This window comes from Acomys minous (assembly GCF_964271855.1).
Source record: "Acomys minous genome assembly, chromosome: 18".
NCBI lineage: Eukaryota > Metazoa > Chordata > Mammalia > Rodentia > Muridae > Acomys > Acomys minous.
In genome coordinates this window covers 54,238,525-54,253,491 of record NC_140501.1, presented here as the reverse complement: position 1 = coordinate 54,253,491, position 14,967 = coordinate 54,238,525, and the positions used below count along the sequence as shown (strand labels likewise).

General features: G+C 41.9%; 1 protein-coding gene across 1 annotated transcript in view; it reads left to right on the top strand.

Moving 5' to 3' along the window:
• Positions 1 to 14,967, top strand: part of INTS9 (integrator complex subunit 9) — an 82,210-nt gene that overhangs the window by 3,557 nt on the left and 63,686 nt on the right. The gene's annotated exons all lie outside the window — the stretch shown is intronic.

The window sequence follows — 14,967 nt, the reverse complement described above, 5'->3', positions numbered from 1 at the left end:
TGCCTGGTACCCGGGCAGCACAAAGAACATGCCGAATCTCCAGGAACTGGGGTTACAGACAACTGTGAGTGCTGGGAGTCAAACCCAGGTCCTCTGGAAAAGCAGCAATGCTCTTAACCACTGAGCCACCTCTCCAGTTCCCTACATGTCACTTTCTTGATGGCTTTTCACACTCAAAACATTGAATGCTGCTGGGCGTGGTGGTGCACGCCTTTAATCCCAGTACCTGGGAGACAGAGGAAGGTGGATCTTTGTGAGTTCAAGGTCAGCCCGGCTACAAAAGGAGTCCAAATACAGCCAAAACTACACAGAGAAACCCTGTCTTCAAAAACCAAAAAACAAACAAAACAAAAAGACATTGAATATCATCATAATGTGTAACGAGTTCTTAAGATACTAACTCAAAGGATTTAACGACTGCCTATATTTATAATCATAATATACATTGTTCTCACAGCTTTGTTTAACAAAATAAATTCGTTGGTATTTCCAATTTTAGTTATTTTAGAGGAGACAAGAAAATTGGAAATCTATCTTCTAAACTGGCACATTTCAGAGCACAGCTGAGCCTGGTCAGGCACGCCCTAGTGGTCAGTTCAGCTAAAGAGGAGAAGTAGAAATCACTAAAGTCCTGAGCCATAAAATGCACCGAGCACACTGACTAACAGCAGGTGAGCTGGAAGCACGATGGCCAGGGATCTAGTCAGTCAAGTAAGTGAAGATGAAAGTGAAGGCTAGCGTGCAGGACGCAGGCGGGATCCTTCTGAGCTAGCTCCAGGCACTGACAGAATCTTTGCATTTATTCAGTCCACGGATGTTTATTATGCAGCCACGGTATACCCTTAACATTCAGAGTTCTTCAACACGTTCCATTTTAACTGTTATGTTTGACCCCAAAGAGCTATGCACGGAATTATGTATAGTTTTGCTGAGACACAACCCTGAATGGTACTTTGGGATTAATGGTACTCCTGTTGAGTTAGGTGCCTTGCCTCTGCACCCACTGCGGCTCTTGACAATTGCTGTCACTCTCTCCTTAAAGGACTGCAAGGGAAGTCACCTTGAGCGCCACTATACCGTATTTACTGGGTCTCAGGAGAGGAATTGTATACTACTGTGGTATTTACAAACTTAAAACTTGAAAAGGCCACAGGTATCAAAGGTCTAGGCTGCAAAACAGTTTCGTATTTTACCTGTTCAAACTTAACACACCAGTACTCTGGGAAAACAGACGGAACAGAGAACTGAAGTGCAGTTGTAGATTATGTAGACGGTCTTTGTTTAAAACAGCAGATCGTGCCCCAAGGTCATCTAGCAAATCATTAGGGATTAGGGTGTGGTTGGTCCTCGCCTGGTATACGAAAGTGCTGGTTTCTCCTTGACAGACTGACAGATTCTTTTGGCTTCCTTGGTGTTGAATGAGGAACAGAACATGTTTTTCTATAGATGCTAGTCCTTCAAAACCTCACCAGAATTTGCTGCCTGTGTCGCAGTTTGACTGTTAAAATGTCAACCTGATTTCAGGCGGTTCTGTTTTTCCTCTCTGGTTGATTAGTGCGCCCTCCTGTGTCCCTCTCATGTAATGTCACACATCAAGCCTTTTGAAACTGGAACTTTATCACAGCCCCAGTAAGATAGGCAGATGTCTTCCTTTCTTAATTTCCTCAAGCTCCAAAAAAGGCCTATGTGGCGTATAGCCATGCAGCACACCTTGTGCAGTAGTTCCCTGTGATAAAAGTGGACATTTTGCATTTCAGAATCCTAAACTGTTTCTCTGGGATTTGATCTTTCTTTTGTAGTTAACAAGGCAAAAACTATGTAACTGGCCGACTTTTTTTCCAGGAAGCAATAGTTGAATGGGGTTGGGTGGCACCTCTTACTGTGGCTCCTCGGTTAAGCCAGTGCTGGCCCAATAGAGGTGACTCCTCTAACAGTGACATTTGTGCCAAGTGGCTTCCCCTGAGTACCCATAGCCCTTTACCATTTCCTCCTGTCAGCGGTGTGTTTTCGACAGCTCACAGCAGGGAGGGTACAGTCTGGCCTCCAAACTCAGGTGGGAAATGTGTTCCTCGCTTACTGTGTATCAACAAAGATCCACAAATAAAGCATCCCTCATGTCTCCATCTTCACTCATTTAGACACTTAGCAAATATTCTTGAACACCTCTTTTGTACTAGGCATTACTCACGGTTCTGGTATACTACAGAGAGCAAAACAGCTACATTTCCTGCCTTTATGAAAATACACCTTGCTGGGTTTATTAGAGGATTCAGACAGTGTTAGAGTGAGTGTCTTGGTTTAGATATATTCATCACTGGCTTAAGCATTCTTGTAATAAAATAGTAGAGATTTTAGTTTTACTTGTAGCCAGTAATATGCCTCCTTAAAAGCTTTCTCTCTCTCTCTCTCTCTCTCTCTCTCTCTCTCTCTCTCTCTCTCTTTTTTTTCGAGACAGGGTTTTTCTGTGTAGCTTTGACTATCCTAGACTCCCTTTGTAGGTCAGGCTGGCCTCAAATTCACAGCAATCTACCTGCCTCTGCCTCCCAAGTGCTGAGATTTAAAGGTGTGTGCCACCATGCCCAGCCTTAAAGAATACCAACTTTTCTTTTTTTTTGAGATAGGGTTTCTCTGTGTAGCCTTGACTGTCCTGCAAAGTCAAGGCCATCCTGATCTACTTAGTGAGTTCCAGGCCAGGCAGAGATATTTAGTAAGACTGCCCTCCACCCCCACTATACTAAACAAACAAACAAGTCAATAAATAGTGTGGTACCATAAGCAATCTTATTTTTATTAAAATATTTTTACATAAACATTTATATTACTACACATAACCATAAGCAATCTTTAAAGAACCTTTTCAAAAGGTCCCTACTGTTGTTTTGAAAATGCCAGTGTGTGAACATGAGGCATTAAGTGAATGGGATTATGGAATCAAGCAGGTTGGCAACAGAAGTGGGCAGCAAGGATCCTGCAGGCCTCCAGACAAGGCCCAGCTAGAAGCCAAGGGCTGGCATACTCTGTAGGACTACGAAGAGAGTAGATACTAGTCAAAGGTTCTGAGGAAAAGTAAGACAGGGACAGAAAAAACAAGAAAGAGACTAGAGAAAGGAGAAAGGGTTTTTGTTTTGTTTTGTTTTAGGTTTTTAAATTTAATTTTATGTGTAGGCAGCATGTATGTCTGTGTACCAGGTGAATTTGCCGTGCCCAGTGAGGTCAGATCCCCAATGCCCCAATGAGGGCATCAGATCCGCTGGAACTGGAGTTACAGTGTGCTTGGAGACTAGAGCCCTAGCCGGCAGCAAGAGCAAGTGCTCTCAACTGCTAAGCCAGCTCTCCAGCCTCTAGAGAAAACTTTTAAGAGAAGAATCAGTCACTGAGCAGTATCAAGAATTTGTTGTGAGAAAAGCAAGTTTAAATTACTCCATATTTTCTGTATGTCCGTCCTTAAAGATCTGAAAAGTTTAAGTTTATTGAAAGCACAACTATAAGTGAGCTTTAGCTTCCGCCAGGATGGATAGTTGGGCAGATGATGTTCACAAAGACATCTCTTTGGTACAAACTGTGAAATTAGCGCCTCTTTTTGCTCTTAAGGTAGCTAATTTTTTATAAATCATTCATGTTTATAAAGGGATGGAGTGTTGAGACCTGCTCTTTTGTATATAGCTGCAGCCATTTCTGTATTCAGCTTCCATTTTGTTTATAAGGTAGAATTAAGTTCAAAATTTTTTAACTTTTCCTAGAAGCAGTTATTCATAGATGACACTGGCATCCCCTGCCAGAGGGTCAAGTTAACCTACACTAGATGATTCAATGATGTCATAATTCATACTTTCTTATCTGCAGACTTGGCTACCCTCTGGCTGCACTCTAGTTATCTGCGCATTTGGCTATCTTTTAGATGTACTCTGAAAGACCCTAACCACTACCTAACTCACCTCACTTGTGACCAATCAGCTCAAAGGTTAGCTGATAATACTTTGTCTAGAACCAAAAATGTAATACTGCCCTCCCTATGTCTTTTACATTTGCCTTTTGTATTTTGTTTCTCTATAAAAGGATTGCCTGAAAGCAGGCCGATGTCACTGTTAGGCTCCCGAGTCCTTCCTGTGGCCCTGATCTCCGTCAGCTTGGGAAAGGTGTTCAATAAACCATCAGTACCTCACTGAGATTGGTGCTTCCGTGGTGCGTGTGGTGGTTCCTGTAGTACAACAGGAGAAAGTTTTTAACAAAATGACGTAATCAAACTCTTAAGACTTGGGGCTTTAGCAGATACTGTTTCTTTCTTTCTTTTTTGTTTTTGTTGTTGTTGTTGTTGTTTTGGTTTGTTTGTTTGTTTGTTTGCTTTTTGTTTTGTTTTTTGAGTTGGTTTTTTTTTTTTTTCGGTTTTTGTTTTGGGGGGGAGTTTGAGACAGGGTTTCTCTGTGTCGCCTTGGCTGTCCTGGACTCATATTGTAGACCAGGCTGGCCTCAAACTCACAGGGATCCACTTGCCTCTGCCTCCCGAGTGCTCCGATTAAAGGCGTGGGCCACCACCACCCAGCTGATACTGATACAGAGAAACTAAGTACGGTTTCTCTGTATGTTCCTTTTTCATTAAAATAAGTCATATGTGATGGTTAATATCTGTTGTCAGCTTGATAGAGTCTAGAATCACCTGGAAGATTGTTAACCCCAGAGATGGGAGGAGAAAGACCACTGACCCAAATCATCATGGCCAAATTAATTAAAGCAAGCTTTTTTATTCTTGTATGCAGGCTGCCTCCCCCTAAGATGGGGCTTGAGAGGTTAGCATTAGATGTGAGGAGGACAAGGCTTTGTTTGTTGTTGTTGTTTTGGTTTTTTGTTTGTTTTCATGTTTTGGCTTAGTTTGGTGTTTTGTTTTGGTTTGGTTTGGTTTGGTTTTTTTTGTTTTTGTTTTTGTTTTTTTTTTTTTTTTTTTGGTTTTTCGAGACAGGGTTTCTCTGTGTAGCCTTGGCTGTCCTGGACTCACTTTGTAGACCAGGCTGGCCTCAAACTCACAGCGATCCACCTGCCTCTGCCTCCCGAGTGCTGGGATTAAAGGCGTGCGCCACCACACCCGGCTAGTTTGAATTTTTGAGATAGGGTTTCTTTGTGTACCTGTCCTGGAACTCTATTCCTGATCGTCATACAGTATGGCAGCTACTTTAAACTCTTGTTGCCATAAATTCCCTGCCATAATGGATTGTACCTTGAACAGTGGCCAAAATAAGTTGTTCTACCTTAAGTTGCTTTTGTAGGGCATGTGCCCAGCAGCCGGAGAGGCGCTAAGGTGGCATGGTTTGCCTTCTAGCTAAGGCTTCCTGCCCACATCTTTCCCAATATGTAGAAATAGGGATATAAAGTGATAATTTTAACAAAGGCCTTTATAATATTTATCATTTTTATATTTTAAACAGCTTTGTTGAGGTATTATATATCATGAAACACATGCATTTGAGAGTCAGACATATTGTTTGTTTGTTTTTTAATAAATTTACAGAGTTATTCAACTATCATCACAATTCATTTCTCCAAAAAGATCTATGTCTTTCATCAGCCTCCTAGGCAGTACAGCCTCTAATCTACCCTTTGTCACTGGGGACACACTCTTTCTAGTCTTTTCATATGAATTGGTTCATATACTGTGTAGTCTTTTATTGTCTCACTGCCTTTGCCACTATGCTCAGCTATGGGAAGATTTTAATTAGCATGTCCAGCTCCACTTACTGTAAGTCTTTGTGCATTGTTGTCTAAGATGTGACAAAACATACACAATGTTAAATGTACCATTTAACCACTTTTAAGCAAACAATTCGATGGCATTAAGTACATTCACATTTTATGCAACTATGACCTTAAGTTTCTAGAATGTTCTTAGATTGTACACATTAAATATTACTTATTTCCCCTCAGCCTCTGGTTGTCAGCCATTGTCCTTTCTGTCCCTGTGAATCTGGTGCTCTAGGTACCTCATCAGTAGTCGTGCAGTGTGCACTTTCTGACTGGCTTATTTCACTTAGCGATGTTTACAATATTCATTTATGTTGTCAGAATTCCCCTTAAAGGTTGAGTAATGTTCTGTGGTATAGACAACATTCTATTTAATCAGACCTTTTGCCTGTTTCAGATATTGTGAGTACAAATACCTGTTCAAGGCCTTGTTTTACAATTTGCTTGTATTTTGTTTTTGTTTTCAGTATGTACTCAGAAATGAAACTGTTAAATTACCAAGAATTTTGAATTTAATTTTTTAGGAGCCTTGATAGTATGTTCCATAGTTGCTGTACCCGCAGCATTCTATAATCTCACCAGTAATGCACAAAGCTTCTGATTTCTTCACGTACTGGTTAATATCTAAGCTGTTGTTTTAGTCATAGCCATCTTATATCTGGTACTTTTCATTTGCATTTCCCTAATGATTATGCTCAGACTTCCTGTTGTGCACATTTTTGTTCTGTTTTGTTTTGTTCATGAAACATCCACATTGTCTTGTTTAGTTTTATTTTTGAAAGCAAACTGAATGTGTAAAAATGATAAGCAGTAACAAAAAGTGCAAAGGTTCTGTCTTGGACTGATGTGGTAGCACAGTGTAGCCCCGGAATTCCGAAGGTGAAGACAGGAGGCTTATTCAAGGTCATCCTGAGCTGCACAGTCGTTTTTAATCCAGCCTAGGCAACATAAAACCCTGTCTCAAAACTCAAAAAACAAAACAAAAAGCAGACTAATTCCCTTAAGGCTGGAGAGGTGGCTTAGTGTGGAGAATAGGTGGTGCTCTTGCAGAGGACCCGAGTTCCGTTTCCATCCCCCACAGACTGTAACTCCAGTTCAAGGGAATCCAAACCCTTCGTCTGGCCTCTGTGGGTACCAGGTATGCACACAGTATACAGTCATAAATGCAAGCAAAGCACTCGTGCATATAACATGAAAGTAAATAAATCTTTAAATATATACATATATATGTATAGTTACATATACACATGTATTCTCTCCTACTTTTTATCTTGTTCCCCAGAACAACTTCATCGTTTGGTTTCTTGTGTATCCTTGGAGATAGTCTGTGGGCTTATATACATAATATCACTAACATTCCCTTTTTATTTTTGGATAAACAGTGTTAATATTGACATTTTATGTGGCTAGCATTCCTTTTTTATTTTTTGTGTAAACGGTGTGTGACATGTTGCTTTGTCACAGATCTTTTCCTGTCAGTTTCTAGAACTACAGAGCATGGTGACACCCAGTTTTGATTCCGACACTCTGGAGGGAGGCAGAGACAGGAGGCTCAGAGGTTCATCCTCTGTTACGTAGTGAGTTTGAGGCCAGATTGGGCTACATGAGACCCTGTTTTAAAAACAAATCTAAAACTGTTCAAGTTCTAATGAACAAGAACCTGCATGTGACAAAATCCAAGGATTTTGTTTTCTACCGACTTTCACTCTAAACTAGGAAATGTTTTCAATGTGCCTTTCAAGTATTTTTAGAAATATTTTTAACAAACCCTGTATTTTGGTTTCCTGAAGGGATAGTTAGGACTGTGGCACTTAGCTCTTGCCAGCTGCTCCCCTTCTACACGCCACTTCAGGGTTAGCATCAAAACTGTTTTTTCCTGGCTGAAAAGTGAAAACATGGTGTGTCAACAGGATTGCAATGGTTCCCCGCTCTTGTGTGTGTTTGTAAGCACCAGCCCTGCAGGTCTGGTCACAGTCCAGCTCCGCACTGTGTGGCTTGTGGGGCTTCGGCCAGTACTTCTGTCTCTTCCTTCCTCGTCTTGCTTCTCAACCCAGGACTCCAGAGCATGCCAGACATTGTATGTTCTATAAACTATAGACCTTCCACTTTGTGTGTGTGTGTGTGTGTGTGTGTGTGTGTGTGTGTGTGTGTGTACAGGGGTTGTGTGTGCTCTATCGCTTTCCCCCTTAGCCCCTTGGACAGGGTCTGTCCCTGAACCTGGAGCTAGGCTGGCAGCCAGAAGCCCCAGCAAGTCTTTGTCTCTGCTCTTCTTACGGGGCACAGCTACACCCAAATTTTTACAGGGTGCTGAAGATCTGAACTCAGGTCCTCAGGCTTGCACAGCAAATGCCTCTGCCCTCTCCCCCTTCTAGCTCCCCAGCCCTAAATATACTGGTTTTTGGATGGTTGGGTTTTGTTTTTATTGCTACTGAATTGGAATCTTTTCCTACATATGTAAAACACATACCCCTCCTTGTTAAACTTATTTCACTATTTCATTTATCCTGTTGGGTTTTATGAAATTTCTAGGAGTGTGTCTTTGTAGCTCTTTTTTTTTTTCAGACTTCATTTCCATCATTTGTAGTTGTGTTTGAACACATGTGCAGGGGTTTGAGTTGGGGTGGTGATGGTGGTAGGCATCTCCATGCCTTGTCAACACATCACCTTGAAGCTGACTTTGGGTTGAATTTCTTGAATGATTTGTGTTCTATAGCTAGCTGCTTTCTTATTCCAGAATTTTCTAGTCATTACTAAAATGAAATTTTTTCACATGGTCCAACAATGTTTTTTTTTTTTTTTCAGAAAAGATCTATTTGTGTTTGATTGTTTGCCCTAGGCAGTTAATTATATCTTATAAGCCATTTCCAGATTTTTACCTAAACAATGGATTTTACAACTTGAAGTCCTAGGTGACTCTTAGCAGACTTACAAAAATAATAAGACTTCTGTGACCTCAAAAGAAATGGCAGTTTCCTCAAAAAATAGCAACCAGAAATAGCTCTGTCTCCAGAGACAGGTCCTATCAAGGCAAGAAATGTAAACAGATCGTCTGTTAAAATAAATAAAATTTCCACTTACATGCAAAAAAAAAAATGTTATGGGAACAAAGGGGGCTCAGAGCCAGGCCTACCTGGCAGTTTATTGATTTTGAAGGGTGTTTGATTCAAGCCGCATAGTTCCAGTAGGAAGAAGAAACTGCTGCAGAAGGATGAGCTATAAACCACCAGTAAGGGAGGCAGAAGCAGAGGCCATTGTCTGCTTGTCTGGGGCAGTCCAGGGAGTGTTGCTCAGTGAATACTGAGCCTGCCGTGTAAGCACACTCTCAGGGTTTGTAACGTGCCTATCAGCCTGCAGACACAGTGTATTCGAGCAGTTGATTGATGGGCTTTTGGGTATAGACTGTGAAAAAGGCAGTAGTTGCCTGTGTGAGGCACAGGCTGTAACGGATGAGTTCCATCTAGAGACCCATCTAGAGAATCGCAGCTTCTTCCAGATGTAAAATCTAAGCTGCCCTTTACAAAGCTCCTGGGACAGTGGATTGTAGGGTGCTTGCCTAGCATGTACTAGACCGTGGGTTCCATCCTCAGCACCACTCACACAAAAGTATGTCGATGGCAAATGTCTGAGTAGGAGGGCTGTGTCTTATTCTGGATGGAGAAGACAGTTAAAAGTGAAAAGGATGTAGACATAAGGGATCCATTTCTCCAGTGATGGGCAAGTACAACCAGAAGGTTCTTAGTGCTTGTAGCAGTGTGTGTGTGTGTGTGTGTGTGTGTGTGTGTGTGTGTGTGTGTGTGTTGCTTATACTTCATTATTGTGGAATATCATTTCCATCTCATGTTTTAACATCTGAAAGGCTGTGAGTTTGGTGAACAGCAGTTGCTGTAATGAGACCCGGCAGACTTATGACTCAGGAACTGTTGGAAGGGAGCTAGCAAGGGAGGGTTAGTAGCTGTAGAGCTTTTACACAAACTCAGTGGTCTAAATACTGACAGGATAGGGATCTTTCTTTCACGTGGAAAGTGTCAAGAAAATCTTAAGAGTACAAATTTTGAACATGTAAAGACTTGAAATTCATCTCTTTGGAAATCTAAGGCAGGAATAAGAACCACATTGTGCACAATTTAAAACTTTGGAATGCAAAAGAAAAAGTATGACTTGGATGCAGGTACAGAAAGTGTTTTTGAAAGGTGGCATGTAGAGGTGGAGAGATGGCTCAGCGGTTAAGAGCACTGTCAGCTCTTCCAGAGGTCCTGAGTTCAAATCCCAGCAACCACATGGTGGCTCACAACCATCTATAATGAGATCTGGTGCCTTCTTCTGGTGTGCAGGCATACATGCAGGCAGAATACCATGAAATAAATCTTTTTTAAAAAAGGAAAAAGTGGCATATAATCAAAGCACAAAGAGTTGGAGAACTTATTAGCAAATGCATCAAAGCAAGTCCAAAGTTGGAACTGCCTGTCTAGAACCGAGGGTGTGCTTGCCGTTCACAGAGGGCCTCAGAAGCAGAAGGCAAAGGCATCCTGAGAAGCAATGGGACTAGCTGATGGCCAGACTAGAGATCTGGATCTAAAAAGGAGAGAACAGTGCTAATAATTCCTTGTCCTTTGTCTTTGTTAAGAAAGGCAGGGATGGGTGGGAGGATCTCATTCCTCCAGATTCAATAAATAGCTTGAATATCATCAGAACCATCAACAGATGAATCACTAAACAGTATGATGCTATGTTCAGAGTTGTGAGGTTGCTTTGTTTTGATTCAGTTTATTATTATCGTTATTATATTATTATTACATGGGGTGGGTGGGTGTGGAGAATGCATGTGCTATGACACACATGTGACTGTCACAAGGTAACTTTATGGAATTGGTTCTCTCCTTTTGTGGGTTTCAGAGATAGAATTCAGGTTGCCAGCCTTGCAGGGCAAGTACCTTTCCTCATCGAGCCATGCCTACTGGCTCCTGGTTTGGTTTTGTGGCACAATATTTTAATGGGGATGCCACACCGACCTTGAACTCACTATGTAGGCATGCCTTGAACTAACAGTGTGTACATGTATGAAAATGTCATGATGAAAGTCATCATGTGTAGTTAATACATGTTAACAAAAAAAGAGAAGGAAATATCTTTCCTTGGTGTGGTGGCAACTATAATCAAAGCACTGGAGAGACTGAAGTGAGAGGGTCCCAACTTGAAAAGCTTGGGCCACAGTTATGTTTTAGGCCAGTCTAGGTGTTGTTGTTTTTAACAAAATTCCAAATGTTTGACTTTACCAATAAAGATTCAGGAGACAGATGCTGGGATGGAAGCCTACTAACTCAGAAAGGCAGAGAAAGAACCCAGCTGACCTTCTTACTCTGTCAAGCTGATGTTCCAGAAAGAAAAAGGCCTTTAGGGCTGGGCGTAGTGGTGCACGCCTTTAATCTCAGCACTTGGAGGCAAAGACAGGTAGATCTCTGAGTTTGAGGCCAGCCTGGTCTACAAAGGAAGTCCAGGACAGCTAGGACTACAAGAGAAACCCTGTCTTGAAAACAAACAAACAAACAAACAAACAAAAAAACCAACAAGCCCAGCCCCCCCCCCCAAAAAAATACTTCCTAGTCTGGACTTCCTCTCACTCTCTGGTTTAGATTTTGGTTTTTTTTCTGTTTACTCCTGTCAAGTGGTTGCTTTTTCTGCCTCTTGACCTATGGCTGACTTTATTTTATCCTGGTTACAGAAGGCCCTAGATTAAAGATGTGTGCTAGGGCTGAGCCACACCACAATTAGAAACAGGTTTTTCCAGTACACAATCTCTGCAGTGGGGGGGGGGGTGTGCCAAAATGCAATCAAATATCCTGCAACAAGGCTTCATCAAGACCCTGGGCCAATCAGCCACTCAACTCTTACAACTCACTAAGGTACAAATAACACAACAAGGTGAACAAAGATTTGAACAGGAAGATGACCCTGGTCAATACATAAAATGTTGGTCAACAGTGATCCTTAGAAAGACACTTGTTGTATTAGAAGGGGTAAAATTTAAAGACCAGGTGCTGGCCAAAATGCAGGGTAACAACTGGGACTCTACACACCTCCGCAGTACTGCTGACTCTTCATTGCACATATAGATAGCTCACTCTTTTCATTGTGTGGGTGTACCAGAATCAGCACATATTCACAGAGTGATGGGCACTTGGCTTGTGCTTAAATGCAGTGTGGTTCAGAAAAGTCTACACACTTTGTGTGATTATGAATAATGCTGTTGTACATATCTACATACAGGCTTCTGAAGGAGCATATATCTTTATAAATTGTCTGTACAGCAAATAGGTAAGGACTGTTGGGTGATACAGTAAAGACAATCTGCCAAAGTGAAATATTGTTTTTGGCTTAAAAAAAAATTTAGTTAGTTTTTATTGCTGGACTGTTTGTCCAGCATCCAGTATTGCATGTAACCTGGGCACAGGGAGCAGTACTTACTCTGTCTCTAAGGTGGTATTATCCTGAGTAGAAGCTGAAAATCTTTTGGCTTCAAATTTCTCAGTGGATAAATGAGATTTAAACAAATCCTTTCTCAACTTTCTTTTAACACAAAGATGCTGGGTTTTTTGTTTTTTGTTTGTTTGTTTTGTTTTGTTTTTTATTCTATCGATGTATTTACAAAATGAACATGCTGGGACAAATTCCATTACTTAAGCTTTACATTTTTGTTTTAAAAGAGAAACTTAGGGGCTGGAGAGATGGCTCAGAGGTTAAGTGCACTGACTGTTCTTCCAGAGGTCCTGAGTTCAATTCCCAGCAATCACAAGGTGGCTCACAACCATCTATAAAGTAATCTGATGCCCATGCCCTCTTCTGGCCTACAGATGTACATGCAGACAGAGCACTATATACATAATAATAAATAAATAAATCTTTTTTTTTTAAAAAAAAAGGAGGAACTTAGTTCTTCAAGGGCTTACTAGCTTTTCTCCACTCCAGCCAAGCACCAGTCACTGCCCTCAGTGACAGAGCTCACTAGGAGGTGCTCTGTGTCCTAGCAAGGATATATAGGATTCTTGCTGCAGCAGGCAAAGGGGAGGACTTCTCTTTTAGGAAGCCCAGCCTTATGCCTGCCTCGTCACCCTAAGCCACTGGGCCAAGTGTGCTGAATCTAGAGCTATGACCACCTCTGCTAAGAGTTTCTTGGGCCAGGTCCTCTAATAGCCAGATGCTTCTTTAAATGTACAGCAATTTGATTTGTTAAATCTTTTACTTTATTCCACTTTTTAGCTTGATCCTATCTTTCAGGAGAGCTAACTGTGCCAGTCTTGTTCATGGTCAAACTAACTACACAGCTTGGTAAGATAAGAGGGCTAATTTTCCACATGTGCAGAAAGTCTTCAGCATGCATGTACAAAATCTGTACATACACAATAAAGGTACTTTCGGGCTAAAGGGTGACTAGGCACCACGCACAGCTGAGTGACACTCACAGCTCTCACTCCTTTGGACTCTAGTCCTGTGCCTTGCATCCATGAAAACAAGTCACGAAGCAGAGGGACATTTTGTAAAGCAATGTCCCAGCCAATAGATGCTCAGAAGGGGGTGGAAATGCTTCAGTGAAAAATTATGGTTGAGGGAAGACAGACAAGTCAGGGTTGGCTGGGGATTGCAGGCTGCCTGGCACCAGCAAGTGATAAATGTGAAGAAGTAATTAGAGTAGATGAGAAAAGTTCACAGACCTATTTATGTGACTGTTTATGCAAAAGGAAGCAAATCACCCCATTTCTCCCGAATCTCGAATTCTTAAATAATCCCCCATCCTACACACCCATTTATTTTTCTTTTCCCCCTCCTATTTGTCTCACTGATAGAACCTAAGAGAGAACGCTTCAATATGCTATCTTAATGTGTGGAGGAAAAAAAAAATCAAAATGTGGTCGATGCTAAAGCTTTCCTCTTAAGATAAAGCACACTTAAAATGCATGACTAGCTGCTCAGAGCACTGTCTCTTTCCCGAGACGATGATGACTCTTCCTGTTTCCTCTTCCATATGAGCACTGGGGTTTCTAAACAATGAAGGCATAGCTCACAGCTTCAAAGGATGCAGCCTGTGGGTTGAGGACACAAGTAGCAGTATGCTTGCTTTGGACACTGGGCGTCAAGCTTCTAGCAATTTCCACAGCCACAGTGCTTTTATTTCTGTGGCATAGATGTGCTCTCTGAGCACATTCTTGCTATTTCAGCATAAAACAAAAACAAGACACTTCAAGCCGGCATCACAGCATCCTTCCACCAGGCACTCCTCGCTCTGTACTCTTGACTACTTCTTTTAACCATTAGCAGTGTCTATTGGTTAGTTTGTAAAGGAGAAAAAGTGCAGGCATGTCCTCAGGAAACTGAAGCAGGACTCCTGTGAATGAGGCCAGCTTGGGCTACATAGTAAGACCTTCCTCAAACACAGTGAGCAAGATGGCGTATCCACTTATTGGGGAAATACACCTGCTACCAAGACTGATGACTTGCATTAGATCCCAGGACCCACACTGGGAAGCAAGCCAGTGTTCAGTGCTGGAGTGAGCGCGCAGTGCCACACTGTGAAATACAGTGAACTGTATAAATACTCAGATGAAAAGCTTTCCACAGTGACTCTTGTCACCTTGTAATAGTTAATCTTGATCATCAACTTCAGGGACTTTAGAATCACCCAGATGACAAACTGCTGGCATGCCTGTGAGGGCGCTTCCAGAAAGACTTACCTGTGTGAGCAGCATTATTTCACTGCTCTTGTTCTGGACTGAATAAAAAGGAGAGAGCAGCCAGCAGTCACGCTCTGTTCCCTGGCAGCGGACACAATGGGACCAGTTGCTTCACATTCCTGCCATCATGACTACACCCTCAAACCCTGAGCCACAGTACACCCTTCCCTTAAGTTGCTCAGGTGTGTTGTCACAGCTACAAGCAAAACAACTACCCAGGCGTGGTCACGGCGCACTCCTTTAATCCTAGCACTCAGGAGGCAGGGGCAGGTGGATCTTTGTGAGTTCGAGGCCAACCTGGTCTACAAAGTGAGTCCAGATCAGCCAGGGCTACACAGAGAAACCCTGTTAAAAGAAAGAAAACAAAAGCAACTAAAGATCGGCTTATCTTTTTACACTAGAATTCCAAATCTAAGGTGTGATCGTGGCTATCTGGAATAGAGACTGTATTTGCTAGACTCACTTGCAACCAGACATAACCATGAAAGTAAATCTCAGCCAAGGCAAATCAAAG